Raw genomic sequence first — 16,490 nt, 5'->3', positions numbered from 1 at the left:
TGTTCGTAGTTAGTATCTAGATGGCTTCCTCTCTCTCGTTTGATTCTCAATACAATGGTCTCTTGGAGATTCATATGATGTAACTCTTTTTGCGGTGTGTTTGTTGGGATCGAATGAACTTTGAGTTTATGATCAGATCTATCTTTCTATATCCATGAACGTTATTTGAGTTTCTTTGATCTCTTATATGCATGATTTCTTATAGCCTCGTATTTCTTCTCTGATATTTGAGTTTTGTTTGGCCAACTTGATCTATTTAGCAATGGGAAGAGGTGCTTTGTAGTGGGTTCGATCTTACGGTGCTTGATCCCACTGACAGAAGGGGAACCGACATGTATGTATCGTTGCTACTAAGGATAAAATGATGGGGTCTATCTCTACATAGATAGATCTTGTCTACATCATGTCATCATTCTTATTGCATTACTCTGTTTCTCCATGAACTTAATACACTAGATGCATGCTGGATAGCGGTCGATGTGTGGAGTAATAGTAGTAGCTGTAGGCAGGAGTCGGTCTACTAATCTTGGACGTGATGCCTATGTAATGATCATTTCCTGGATATCGTCATGGTTATTTGAAGTTCTATTAATTTCCCAACAGTAATTTGTCTACCCACCGTTTGCTATTTTTCTCGAGAGAAGCCACTAGTGAAACCTACGGCCCCCGGGTCTCTTTCTCATATTATTTGCCTTAGCGATCTATTTAGTTGCCTTTTATTTTTAGATCTATTAAACCAAAAATACAAAAATACCTTGCTGCAATTTATTCTCATTTATTTGGCGTTCGATCTATCAATCTACTACAATTTTATTCACGTCTGTTTGCCCATCTTGGGGCGCCGCTACCCGAAAGGGATAGACAACCCCTTTTACATGTCAGGTTGCGAGTATTTGTTATTTGTGTGCAGGGGCCGTTTGTGTTGTGTTGCTTGGTTCTCCTACTGGTTCGATAACCATGGTTTCATATCTGAGGGAAATACCTACCGTTGTTGTGTTGCATCATCCCTTCCTCTTTGGGGAAATACCGACATAACTTCAAGACACCATCACTGAGTCCCGATAGTTCCTCAGAGATGGATTCAGAGACAGATGACCAGTCCTATTCCCCCACCCAGTTGTATGCTCTAACTTGGCACAGTTATACTACTCATATCATGCATTTGTTGTCTTGCATTGCATAGTTTAGACATCATATACACAATATTCAACACCATGTTCTTAGTTCAGACATCATATATGCGAATGCCCTCTGCTTAGCATATAAATCACATATGTGAATTAAATCATGTGATCCTGATTACTTAGATAACATGTATGTGAATTATGTCATGCGATCATGTTTAGTTAGTCATCATATCTTTGAATTATGTTATGCTATGCTATCTAGTTTAGTTATACATCATATATGTGAAATTATGTCATGCTATCCGTTTTAGTTAAACAATATACATGTCAACTATTTCATGCCCTCTTTTTTCCACACTATCTATTGCATATGTTTCTCATACAGTGTTTGTACATTCAACTATGTTGCCTTTTTATCAGCCATTTGAATTGGAGCGGGTGATGGCAGTATCTAGCAGAGTAAAAATACGGTTTTCAAATAAAATAGTGTTACCTCTTGGTGGAGATAGCACCCCAATTGTACATGCACGAGAACCAGCCCTACCACACATAACCTAGAATCTCACAGATTGTACCCCTACTACGATGGACAGAGAACCAGCTTCACCCAATCTAACCCCAACCCCAGCAGATAGTAATCCAGTTCCTATTGACACATCACCATCTCCACCATAGAGCTCCCAAACAAGAGCAGTTAGTAAGGCAGCTCCAGTGCCCAAAGCGCCAGTACTACCACGGCGAACCCCAACTCCATCAGTTAGTACACCTATTCCTGTGGAGGAAGCACAACCAGCCATTCATTGTTTAGCATCTATCGCATTTGATGTTGTTAAGTCCTATGTGTGTATCTTCCCATCATGGAAATATTATACTGAAGATGAAGCAAAATGCCAGTTGCAGGTATTTGTCCAGGAGTTATGTGTAAGTAAAGTTATTCATGGCAATTACTTTGCTTTGTCCCATACATTGTACCTCCATGATGGTTATAATACAGCAAATTTTCCCATTTTTCTCTATAGAGAAGGACCGATTTGGAAACTCAGGATGAGGTAACCTGTGTTAATACCTCTTCAAGAATGCTTGGTGGTAGTATCGGAATTACCTGAAGAAAACGTACTTCACTAGCAAAGAAACTCATCAAATTTCCTTACGTTCTCCTGAGACGCATTTACTGGATGATGACTGGGAACGCCTTGTTCTCTATTGGTCCCGAACCAAGAATGTGGTAAGGTCTATGAGCTCATTTTAAGTATTATATGCTTGCGTCTTACTGTACTCTGTTCGTGTAGAACAAGTGCTTAAACCTAAAGAACAATTGTTCTCATTTAAGATTCCATTGCTATCGTGCATACTGCTTTCACTGGTATGCGTCGGTGCTATACAAACGGTTTTAACCCCTTTCCGCGACGGTATTTGGAACCGTCGCCCAGTGAGTGATGGAGATAGGGGGGTCCTTCCCACATGACCCTGAAACCGTCGGGGATATGCCCTCCTGGCACACACGCTCGGCAAAATGAGGTCATGTGCGACCAGCGAGCTCTCAAATACGGTAATACATACAGTAGAGCTAAAAACAATTATACATGCAAAATTGTTTCCAGACGCAAGTACATCCCTGAAACGTCCATTTTTGCATCATGTTTTCTTACTGTTATTAATAATGTTTTTATCCATAATAATGCTTTTTGGCGTAATTCGAATGCCTTTTCTCTCATAATTTGCAAGGAACACACCAAGAGGGAGAATTCCGGCAGCTGGAAATCTGGACCTGGAAAAGCTACATCAGGCCACCTATTCTTAAAGGAGAAAGTATCGCTCTAGCTTGGGGGAGGCTTAAGTCAATGTTATATTCATGCCCCAATCATGAGCTCTCAAGAGAAATTATTATCCATAAAATGTTTATGCTCGACTTTCTCGTAATGATCAAACCATGCTTGATACTTCTTGTGTTGGTTCTTTTATGCAGAAGACTATTGAATTCCGGTGGGATCTTTTGGAAAGAATTAAACTCAACTCTGAAGATTAGGAACTCGACGAAGGTAAAGAGTCAGGTATAAAGCTTAAGTATGATTGTGTTAAATCTTTTATGGATACCGATGCTTTTCCAAAGTTTAGCACTAAATATGGACTTGACTCCGAGATAGTAGCCTCCTTTTGTGAATCATTTGCTACTTATGTTGAACTCCCTATGGATAAGTGGCTTAAATATCACCCACCTATTTAAAAATAAATTAAAGAACCAATACCAGTAAAAGAAGAAACTATACTTTATAATGTTGATCCTGTTGTTCCTTCTGCTTATATTGAGAAATCCCCTTTTCCTGTTAGGATAAAGGAGCATGCTAAAGTTTCAACTATGGTTAAAAAAGCTATGTTAGAACACCTAAACTTGATGAACAAATTAGGGTAGAACCTAATGTTGCTATGGTTAAAGATCTCTTGGAGGAAGATATAGATGGGCATGTTATTTACTTTTGTGTAGAAGCTGCTAGAACTGCTAAACCTGAAAAACGGATAAAAATAGACCAGTTGTTGTCCTGCCTGTCATTTCAGTTAAAATAGGAGATCATTGTTATCATGGTTTATGTGACATGGGTGCTAGTGTGAGTGATATCCCTTACACTTTGTATCAACAAATTAGGAAAGACATAGCACCTGTGCAGAGTTAGAACACATAGATGTTACTATTAAACTTGCAAATAGAGACACCATATCACCTCGTGGGATTATTGAGGTGCTGAAATTTTGTGTTGGAAAATAAAATACCCTAATGATTTTCGTGTTCTTGGTTCCCCACAAGATGACTTCTGTCCCATTACCTTTGGTAGACCTTTCTTGAACACAGTTAAGGCTAAGATAGATTGTAAGAAACAAACTGTGGGTGTTAGCTTTGGTGATGAGTCTTATGAGTTTAATTTTCCATGTTTAGTATAAATCATTATGAAAAAGAATTGCCTAGTAAGGATGAATTAATTGGTCTTTCTTCAATTGTTGTGCCACCTACTGATCCTTTAGAACAATACTTACTAGACCATGAGAATGATTTACATATGCATGAAAGAAATGAAATAGATAAGATTTTCTTTGAACAACGTCCTTCTGCTTAAACACAATTTGGCTATTGAAACTCTTGGAGGTCCCCCTCCACCTAAAGGTGGTCCGATGTTTGAATTAAAACAATTGCCAGACACTTTGAAATATGCTTATCTTGATGAAAAGAAGATATATCCTGTTATTATTAGTGTTAACCTTTCAGAACATGAAGAAGAAAGATTATTGAAAGTTCTAAGGAAGCACCGGGTTGCGATTGGATATACCCTTGATGATTTAAAGGGCATTAGTCCCACTCTATACCAGCACAAAATTAATATGGAACCTGATGCTAAGCCAGTTGTTGATCACCAACATCGGTTAAATTCGAAGACGACAGAGGCGGTAAGAACGGAAATATTAAAACGTCTAGAAGCAGGTATAATCTATCATATAGCTGATAGTAGATGGGTAAGTCCTGTTCATTGTGTCCCTAAGAAAGGAGGTATTATTGTTGTTCCTAATGATAAGAATGAACTTATTCCACAAAGAATTGTTACAGGCTATAGAATGGTAATTGATTTTATAAAATTAAACAAAGCAACTAGAAAAGATCATTACCCCTTGCCTTTTATCGATCAAATGCTTGAAAGATTATCTAAGCACACACACTTTTGCTTCCTTGATGGATACCCTGGCTTTTCACAAATACCTGTCTCTCAACCTGATCAAGAAAAGACTATCTTTACTTGTCCATTTGGAACTTATGCTTATAGACGTATGCCTTTTGGTTTATGTAATGCACCTGCTACCTTTTAAAGATGTATGACTGCTATATTATTTGACTTTTGTGAAAAGATTGTTGAGGTTTTCATAGATGACTTTTCTGTTTATGGGAAGTCCTTTGATGATTGTTTAAGCAATCTTGAGCGAGTTTTGCAGAGATGTGAACAAACAAATCTTGTCTTGAATTGGGAGAAGTGCCACTTTATGGTTAATGAAGGCATTGTCTTAGGTCATAAAATTTCTGAAAGAGGTATTGAGGTGGACCAAGCTAAGGTTGATGCAATTGAGAAAATGCCATGTCCTAAGGACATCATGAAGGAAATATGCCCTAGAGGCAATAATAAAGTTATTATTTATTTCCTTATATCATGATAAATGTTTATTATACATGCTAGAATTGTATTAACCGGAAACTTAGTACATGTGTGAATACATAGACAAACAGAGTGTCACTAGTTTGCCTCTACTTGACTAGCTCGTTGAATCAATGATGGTTATGTTTCCTAACCATACACATGAGTAGTCATTTGACTAACGGGATCACATCATTAGAGAATGATGTGATTGACTTGACCCATCCGTTAGCTTAGCCACATGATCATTTAGTTTGTTGCTATTGCTTTCTCCATAACTTATACATGTTCATATGACTATGAGATCATGCAACTCCCGAATACCGGAGGAACACTTTGTGTGCTACCAAACGTCACAACATAACTGAGTGATTACAAAGGTGCTCTATAGGTGTCTCCAATGGTGTTTGTTGAGTTGGCATAGATCAAGATTAGGATTTGTCACTCCGAGTATCAGAGAGGTATCTCTGGGCCCTCTCAGTAATGCACATCACTATAAGCCTTGCAAGCATTGTGACTAATGAGTTAGTTGCGGGATGATGCATTACGGAACGAGTAAAGAGACTATCCGGTAACGAGATTGAACTAGGTATGATGATACCCACGATCGAATCTCAGGCAAATAACATACAATGACAAAGGGAACAACGTATGTTGTTATGCGGTTTGACCGATAAAGATCTTCGTAGAATATGTAGGAGCCAATATGAGCATCCAGGTTCCGCTATTTGTTATTGACCGGAAATGAGTCTCGGTCATGTCTACATAGTTCTCGAACCCGTAGGGTCCGCACGCTTAACTTCGGTGACGATCGGTACTATGAGTTTATGTGTTTGGATGTACCGAAGGTTGTTCGGAGTCCGGGATGAGATCAGCGACATGACGAGGAGTCTCAAAATATTCGAGATGTAAAGATCAATATATTGGAATGCTATATTCCTACATCGGAAAGGTTCTGAGTGGTTCGGGTATTTATCGGAGTACAGGAGAGTTACGGGAATTCGTCGGGGAGTATGCAGGCCTTATTAGGCTTTAGGGGAGAGAGAGGAGCTGCCTAGGGCAGGCCACGCCCCCCCCCCCCAAGTCCTAGTCCGAATTGGACTAGGGGGAGGGGCAGCGACCCTCCTTCCTTCTCTTCTCTCTTCCCCTTCCTCTTCTCCTACTCCTACTACTTGGAAGGGGGGAATCCTACTCCCGGCGGGAGTAGGACTCCCCAGGGCGCGCGATAGTAGAGGGCCGGCCCTCCCCCTCCTCCACTCCTTTATATATGGGGAGTGGGGCACCCCATAGACACACAAGTTGATCATTGATCTTTTAGCCGTGTGCGGTGCCCCCCTCCACCATAATCCACCTCGGTAATATCATAGCGGTGCTTATGCGAAGCCCTGTTCTGGTAGCAACATCATCGTTGTCATCACGCCGTCGTGCTGACGAAACTCTCACTCGAAGCTCTACTGGATCTTGATCCTGTGGGACGTCATCGAGCTGAACGTGTGCAGATCACGGAGGTGGCGTACCTTCGGTGCTAGATCGGTCGATCATGAAGACGTACGACTACATCAACCGCGTCGTCATAATGCTTCCGCTTACGGTCTACAAGGGTACATGGACAACACTCTTCCCCTCTCGTTGCTATGAATCACCATGATCTTACGTGTGCGTAGGAATTTTTTTGAAATTACTACGTTACCCAATAGTAGCATCAGAGCCAGATCTATGCGTAGATGTTATATGCACGAGTAGAACACAAAGGAGTTGTGGGCGTGGGTATATACATATTGCTTGTCGTCACTAGTTGATTCTTGATTCGGCAGCATTGTTGGATGAAGCGGCCCAGACCGACATTATGAGTACGCTTACGCGAGACTGGTTCTACCGACGTGCTTCGCACACAGGTGGCTAGTGGGTGTCTGTTTCTCCAGATTTAGTTGAATCAGATTCAATGAACAGGGTTCTTTCTAAAGATCAAAAAGCAATCACCATACCGCGTTGTGGTTTTTGATGCGTAGGTAAGAATGGTTCTTGCTCAGCCCGTAGCAGCCACGTAAAACTTGCAACAACAAAGTAGAGGACGTCTAACTTGTTTTTGCAGGGCACGTCATGATGTGATATGGTCAAGACGTGATGAGATATAAATTGTTGTGTGAGATGATCTTGTTTTGTTAAAGTTATCAGCAACTGGGAGAAGCCTTATGGTTGTCTCTTTATTGCATAAGATGCAAGCGCCACACAATTGCTTTACTTTATCTCTATGCGATAGCAATAGTTGCAAAAGCAATAGTTGGCGAGACGACCATATGATGACATGTTGATAGAGATCAAGGTGATGGAGATCATGGTGTCATGCCGGTGATGATAGAGATCATGACGGTACTTTGGAGATGAAGATCAAAAGCGCAAGATGATCATGGCCATATCATGTCACATATTTTGATTGCATGTGATGTTTATCCTTTATGCATCTTATTTTGCTTAGTTCGGTGGTAGCATTATAAGATGATCTCTCACTAAATTTCAAGGTATAAGTGTTCTCCCTGAGTATGCACCGTTGCGACAGTTCGTCATGCCGAGACACCACATGATGATCGGGTGTGATAAGCTCTACGTTCACATACAACGGGTGCAAGCCAGTTTTGCACATGCAGCATACTCGGGTTAAACTTGACGAGCCTAGCATATGCAGATATGGCCTCAGAACATTGGAGACCGAAATGTCGAGGTGAATCATATAGTAGATATGATCAACATAGTGATGTTCACCATTGAAAACTACTCCATCTCACGTGATGATCGGACATGGTTTAGTTGATATGGATCACATGATCACTTAGATGATTAGAGAGATGTCTATCTAAGTGGGAGTTCTTAAGTAATATGATTAATTGAACTTTAAATTTATGGTGAACTTAGTCCTGATAGTATTTTCATATCTATGTTGTAGATCAATTGCTCGCGTATAGCTCCCCTGTTTTATTTTTGATATGTTCCTAGAGAAAACTAAGTTGAAAGATGTTAGTAGCAATGATGCATACTAGCTCCGTGATCTGAGGATTATCCTCATTGCTGCACAGAAGGATTATGTCTTTGATGCACCGCTAGGTGACAGACCTATTGCAGGAGCAGATACAGACGTTATGAATGTTTGGTAAATCTGGGTATGATGACTACTTGATAGTTTAGTGCACCATGCTTTATGGCTTAGAACTGGGACTTCAAAAACGTTTTGAATGCCATAGAGCATATAAGATGTTCTAAGAGTTGAAATTGGTATTTCATACTCATGCCCGTGTTGAGAGGTAGAAGACCTATGACAGTACTTTGCCTACAAGATGGAGGAGAATAGCTCAACTAGTGAGCATGTGCTCAGATTGTCTGGGTACTACAATTGCTTGAATCAAGTGGGAGTTAATCTTCTAGATAAGATAGTAATTGACAAAGTTCTCTAGTCACTATCACCAAGTTACTAGAACTTAGTGATGAACTATAATATGCAAGTGATAATGAAAGTTATTCCCAAGCTCTTCGCAATGCTGAAATCGGCGAAGGTAGAAATCAAGAAATAACATCAAGTGTTGATGGTTAACAAGACCACTAGTTTCAAGAAAAAGGGCAAAGGGAAAGAAAGAGGAACTTCAAAGAAGAATAACAAGCAAGTTGCTGCTCCCATGAAGAAGCTCAAAGCTAGATCCAAGCCTGGAACTGAGTGCTTCTACTACAAAGGAAATGGTCACTAGAAGTGGAACTGCCCTAGATACTTGGTGGATAAGAAGGATCGCAAAGAGAACAAAAGTATATATTTGATATACATGTTATTGATGTGTACTTTACTAGTGTTTATAACAACACCTCATTATTTGATACTGGTTCAGTTACTAAGAGTAGTAACTCAAAACGGGAGTTGCAAAATAAACAGAGACTAGTTAAGGGCAAGGTGATGATGTGAGTTGGAAGTGATTCCAAGGTTGATAAGATCACGATCGCACACTCCCTTTACCTTCGGGATTAGTGTTGAACCTAAAATAAATGTTATTTGGTGTTTGCGTAGAGCATAATATGATTGGATCATGTTTATTGCAATACGGTTATTCATTTAAGTCAATGATAATTGTTATTCTGTTTACATGAATAAAACCTTCTGAGGTCATACAACCAAGGTGAATGGTTTATTGAACCTCGATCATACTAATACACATATTCATAATATTGAAGCCAAAAGATGCAAAGTTAATAATGATAGTGCAACTTATATGTGGCACTGCCGTTAAGGTCATATTGGTGTGAAGCGCATGAAGAAACTCCATGCAGATGGGATTTTGGAATCACTTGATTATGAATCATTTGATGCTTGCGAACCATGCCTCGTGGCAAAGATGACTAAAACTCTGTTCTCCGGAACAATGGAGCAAGCAACTGACTTATTGGAAATAATACATACTGATGTATGTAATCCGATGAGTGTTGAGGCTCGCGGCAGGTATCGTTATTTTCTAATCTTCACAAATGATTTGAGCAGATATGGGTATATCTACTTGATGAAACATAAGTTTGAAACATTTGAAAAGTTCAAAGAATTTCAGAGTGAAGTGGAAAATCATCATAACAAGAAAATAAATTTTCTGCGATCTAATCGTGGAGGAGAATATTTGAGTTACGAGTTTGGTCTTCATTTGAAATAATGCAGAATAGTTTCGCAACTCACGCCACCTGGAACACCACAACGTAATGGTGTGTCCGAACGTCATAACCGTACTGTGAGAACCCAGAATTAACTTCCAGACCCTCTTGTGTATATTTGTCAACCCCAGGATCATTGTTGACAACACAGCAAAATGGTATCATTGCACAATGCACAAATGTATTACAAATTTAATAAATCTTGCCACAAGGCATACATAGGGAAATGTCTAATGACATTTATTACATAGAGATAACAGCGGAAAGTAAAAATGCATAGCGATTCCATCTCAGCCACAGGCAGTCGATGTAGTCCACGTGACCTCACTCCTACGAATCGTCATAGTAGTCGTAGTCATCACCTTCATCTTCATGGAACTCTGTTGTCAACAAAATTATTGCCATGAGTACATTACGTACTCAACATGCCTCCCTCGGGGAAGGACCTAATAGCTACATGTGGCTTCAACGGAAGGCTGTATGGCTCATTTGTGTAAAAGCTAATTTTGTTTAAAAATTATAGCAGTTGAATAAAAGCACCTTTTGATGAAAACATGTTTTATCTCCAGAATAACTTTCATCAAAGTAAGGATCCTCGATCAACTCACACTCTTCATAGGTTCCAAGAATAGGGGCAAAGAGGGATAAGCAAGACAGGTCATGTATGTCAAGAAAGATTCATGTGTTGTCCATGACCGTGGACATGGCTATTCGAATAGTTTTACACTCTGCAGAGGTTGTACACTTTACCCACACGACACAATCCCATCTTGATGCCACCAATGGCCGCTGGTATAGTACACCATTTGGTATACCGGCAGGGATATTGTGACGAGGTCTTTCATTAGACCAAACTTACTGTGCCGAGCCCACTAGGTTTCAACACGGAAGTAACCGCAGTTCATAGTCCGGGCCCCCCTTTTGTGGCGAGGATACTCCTCGCAAGGCAGCTATCCCATCTGCGGTACGGCGATGACGACAATAAGAGTGAACTAACTAATTAACCAAGCCAGTGCCCATATAGCATGTGGCTGTACTGTTATCACAATCTTCAAATCCAGAACTTATTAGGCCTCATGCGGCACGAACGACTGATTTCCCCCTTCAACTCGTGAAGGGCGGCCAATCTCTCCTTCAATCCTTGACTCAGCTGTCGCCCGCACCAGTATTCAGATGGTAAGTTTCACCTAGAGTAGAATAGGATAGAGAAGGTCAACAAGGGCCAACGGTCCTAGCTCAGCGTCAAGTTTCAAATGTCAATGACTTAGAGGTCATTCAATAGGGCACCTATAGGGTGATAAGCATGGCTAAGCATTTCTACTCTATCGGAATACTATAATTCTACTCAGGTGTCAAATGAATAGGCGATAAGTAAATCAAGGTAATGTGTCAATCGAGACGCTAGCTACGAGAATTAAATAGCATGCACATAGTAACGATAAAACACAATGCAATTTTGTAAACATAGGATAAGTACGATCAAAGAAGGAGGCATGCCTTCGTTGTTGAGTCCTTCTTCGGTAACCTGTTTCTGACCATGTCCAACATCGTCGTCACTCCCTACTCATCGTAACGATAGAAAAAGACAAACAATAAATACCAAAGCAATAGAAAATACAAATAACATCCAAAAAAATTAAGGGTGGACGGATAGCAAGATATTGATCAGATGGAGATTCCAAAAGGAGATAGCACGATTGGAAGGTAAGTAGAGGACTCAATGAATTGACAGGGTTTAGGTTGACACAGCTAAGGACGGCTTTGTGATCAAGACTAAAGTTCTAATATGAACTAATAGTGCCCACCACACATCACGACTAAGGAACTATTATATAACCAACACAATGGAGACAACACAGATGGAATGGAACCAACGTATGCTTTTAACTACAATCACAACATGACATGATAATGGTAAAAGATAACAACAAATAAATATTTAGATACAATCTAAATATTTATAATGGTCAATAGCATCCAAACACATGCATCAACTTCATAATTCAAAATCATGTATTCTATATGACAACCAAACAAACATTATAAACCATACTAATTAAGCAATGAAAACATCATTCAACAACATGACTTAAATTCCTCTAGGTCTAGACCTAAATCATTATTAAAAGAAAATAGAATCAACTCCATTATATCAAACTAATTCATTTGTCAAACAATTACAAGAACTACACAACACATGGATCAAATGGATGAATAACTATCTTAGACATGATATGGTTAAGAGTAATTATCAACCACAAATATTCATAATGGTTAATAACAACCAAAGTATAACATTAAACATAATAACTATAGCGAGCATTCCTATAACAAGAGCAAAACCATTTCCATGGTCAAAACTAAATAAACAACTAAATCAAGACACATATTCACACAAGGAATGTGAGTATAGAACCACTAGAGGTCTAAACGAATAACACAAGCATCACACATACGAGTGATCATGATAAGATACTAAACTAGAATATGCTCTTAATAATAAAGAACAACTGATTAATAGCCAAATAGTCAGTAGCAATAATATTACCGGCACATGCTTAAACAAGAGATCAAACTATGCACACTAAGCATATGAGAAAGATACAACTCAACTAACATGAAAGGTAACTATCATATGCATGTGATGAACTATTGCAACAAGTATAGAGCACTCATAATACTAACGTATGACAAGTTTAGCATGTATAAGCAACACTAGTATAACTATAAACATGGAGTATAATAAGGCATGAAAGGTTACAGCATGACATGTCTCCGCTTAAGCATACCACAACTGCAACAACTAGATAAAGTAGATATGACAAGTAGACATGTATGGTCATCACAAGAGATACGAGAGTATGCTACCAATACAATACTACTCATAACTATGACATAATTTAGTTGATATCAACTAACATGACTATCAAGCATGGCAATAGCACACAAGCCTACATACTAGTTATGACATGTCATCACATTGACTACGCATACAAACATGTAACCAAGTAATAATATATCATGGAATGAACAACAGTAAGCAATGCACCATAGTAGCATGAATAGCAGGGACAAGATCATGGCATGCATTTCCTATCTATTACAACTTACACTTGTAAAGACATAATATAACAACCTGGAATGATCTATAACATGAGTTGATACACCGACACACACTATGCACTCTAGTCATACAATCATAACAACATGGCATAGTATTGATCAAGCAAGAAGTTATTTAATCAAAGAAAGTATGAGATCAACAAACTACTATCATGTGAATCATCTTAATGAAGGCCAACCATATGTGCAATCACACGATAGTACATACTCGCAATGCTATAGCACATGGTAGTAGACAATCAAAACAAGCATTCTACTTGAAGCAATTGTTAACATGGCAAGGTAATAAACCAATATAAATAAACACAAATGATAATTACCAGGATGTAATAAGCTAAGTTCTATGCCACAAGAATAAACTAGTGATAGAAATGTAAACATGACCTAATGAGACCAACCATGTAATCTTGCATAACAATCATCTACAGAACAAAAGAACAACTAGGCGAAAATATGCTATGCGACAAATAACCACAATGGATTTATCCGCAAACAGGAAATCATTTCATTTGACTTCTAGCATAAAGGATCATGACAATGATTTCAAACCAATAAAATAACACGTGACATGGATGTAAATGAATATGCGAACCATATCCAAGATATATCCATGCTAAGAAAAAATTAAAATAATCAAGACATAAAGTAATTCATGATTCAATGAACAAAGCAAAGCTTAGAATAATCCTACAGAATTATAAGCATGGCAAACATTTAACAGAAATTGTACGCATGCATAAGATAGCGCGACATGTTACGCAAAAATATCACATGAGACAACGTACAAATATATAATGATTAAATAAAATAAATACTTATAATAAATCCATTCAATTGCATCTAACTCCTAAAATTTATGGAATAATTAGGAGCAACTCCTAGTCATATAACGAATATACAAATATCATACTAACATAAAAGTTCCCGATCAACTACTATGCATGTTAATAAATTACAAGAACTAATGTGAAACAAAAGCTTAACACACTACTACAATTAGGCATGAATTATATACATGAAACCATAGAAAACTATATTAAAATCTATAGACATGTCTAACGCAAGACAATAACAATACAAACAAAATATTATCTACTTGCGACAACAAAAACTACAATCGTTAAACAAATAAACTAAAAAATTATTTGTCACGCAAAAATTATGAGACCAATAGGATGCACTCTTAGGCATATCGCAAACATATGAACAATAATATATTAATGCAAAATTTAACCGATGAACAAATCACATTCAAACTTGGCCAAGGACGACTATAATACAAATATATACTAAACTCCTATTGATGAAACTAGCGATCTAAGTCCACCATGGGGTTACTACAGGCATGAGAAACAAATCACATGTTGAATACAAGATCATGTGAGGAACTAAAAAGTACGCGGACATGCCGATGGAATCTGTTCATGCATCGGCGCGAGCAACGGTATAGATAGGATGAAAGATCATGTCTACAGGATAGAGTATATGATGGCGAGTACACGTGCAAAAGGAATTTGATAGAGGCTCACCATGTTTGACGGAACGGTGCGATGAACTCGACGAACAGTGTAGACGGACATGTCAAATTGTTCACGTGTGGTCAACGGATCGAATCCTTTCTTCTCTGAATGGAGCTGCAGCATGGAGGAGAATCTTCTGGCGCGAGGGTTCATACGAAGATGATCTGTATCATCGGGATCAACCATCGGTGTCCATGGAGCACCATTCTTTGGAGAGAGTTTCTGGAGAGGAAGAGAAAAGGAGAGGGCAGGGGTTGCTAACGTACTGGAGGAGGTGGAGGAGAATCGTTGGCTGTACCTTTCTTCTTCTGTGTATATGCTAACGTACAGAGAAGAGGGAGGAGTAGAGGTGCTAGCTGGTGGGAGAGAATGGAAGTGGAGAGAAATAGGCAGGGGGGGAGGAATTGAAGGAAGGACATCAGTTAACATGCGTGGTGGCTGTTGAGGTTTCCTCTTCTGTCAGTTGTGAACGTGAAGGTACAAGAAGGAGAGGAGGTGTTCGCTAGGAGAGCTGGGTGTTGGCCCACTTCGGCTAGGCCCAAGTGGGAGAGAAAGAAAAAATAAAAGTTGGCCTTTGGGCCATTCATGTTGAGAGAACATAAAATAGAAAAATAAAGATGTTGTAGAATGAGCTTAGGAAATTTGGCCTAGAGTTTAACAGATGGAAAAGAATTGACTTCTCTTATTGCAAAATATAGAGAACTAACAGAAGCTGAAACAAATATCAAACAATCCAAGAAATCCACGAAAATGCAGGCTCACATGTTTAAATGTGTTGAAGACAAAAGATAAAACCCAACTAGAAGAAAAAAACAAAACTCAAATTTAATTTAAGTTCGCATTAGGTCAAATTAAATACTCCAAATTATAAAAATCCAATTTAAGCTTTGCTAACAAATAAAACAAATGAAATTTCTCACCCTAATTTTTGGAGAACTTTTTCTTAAACATTCCGAGAATCGGGATGTTACAGATCTACCCCCCTTGAAAGGAATCTCGTCCCCGAGATTGAGGCTGACTAAAGAGAATGGGTTTAGTTTAGCTTTGTCTTCGACATAGTTCTTCTCAGAGAAACTTGTGGGGTCACTGTCGATTCTGAACTTGGTGACAAACGGCTTCAGGTCTTGGTTGGAGATACTTCTTTTGTCGAGATTCATTCTAGCTTTATCTAGGCTTGGAAACAGTCCTTTGATCTTAGAGATCGTAATCTAATAGCTTCTCTGAGTGATTGAACATTCTTCAGTCTTTCTCTTCTTCTGTAGGCCAAGCATTGGTGTGGATAGACTCATTGATCCCTCTTCAGGTTGAACTTATAGTAGGTGTAGTGAAGGTCTTCAAATCTTCGTATTCTTTGCAAATGAAGGTCTTCTTGATCTCACCATAAATCACCATCAACTACCCCCCTTAAAAGAGGTTTTCCATAGGGTTTACTTTCATAATAAATCTGCAAGTGAGTTGTTGCAACTTTGTTCATCTCAAGGTGACCTATAGGGTTTATAGAGAAGAGGGAAAGAGCATAAGAGGAGTAGAATCCTACACAAGGAAGAGATACCCTAGAAGATAGACAAAAGATAACACCCAGATAATCATGAAGCCATCCAAATAAAACTCAAACGCAACTCTTTTTGGCAAATTGAGTTTTAGTATGACTGCATAGAAAATGCCAAAAGAAACATATGCAGATGATACTCACACAAAAAGGTTTTGCATCTACAAGGTACGAGTTCTATCACTAAAAGGGTGTTAACCAACCTAATCCTATATGGCAGGTCTCATCATAACTTGGTGCAGATCTTCAACCTTGACAGTTGAAGCATGATCAGTGGTTTTTGAATTCTTGAGATCTCAAGGTGTCTTCTCTCGACAAAAGTGTTGCT

Source organism: Triticum dicoccoides, chromosome 3A, assembly GCF_002162155.2.
Source record: "Triticum dicoccoides isolate Atlit2015 ecotype Zavitan chromosome 3A, WEW_v2.0, whole genome shotgun sequence".
NCBI lineage: Eukaryota > Viridiplantae > Streptophyta > Magnoliopsida > Poales > Poaceae > Triticum > Triticum dicoccoides.
Note: the sequence above shows the minus strand (reverse complement) of the source record.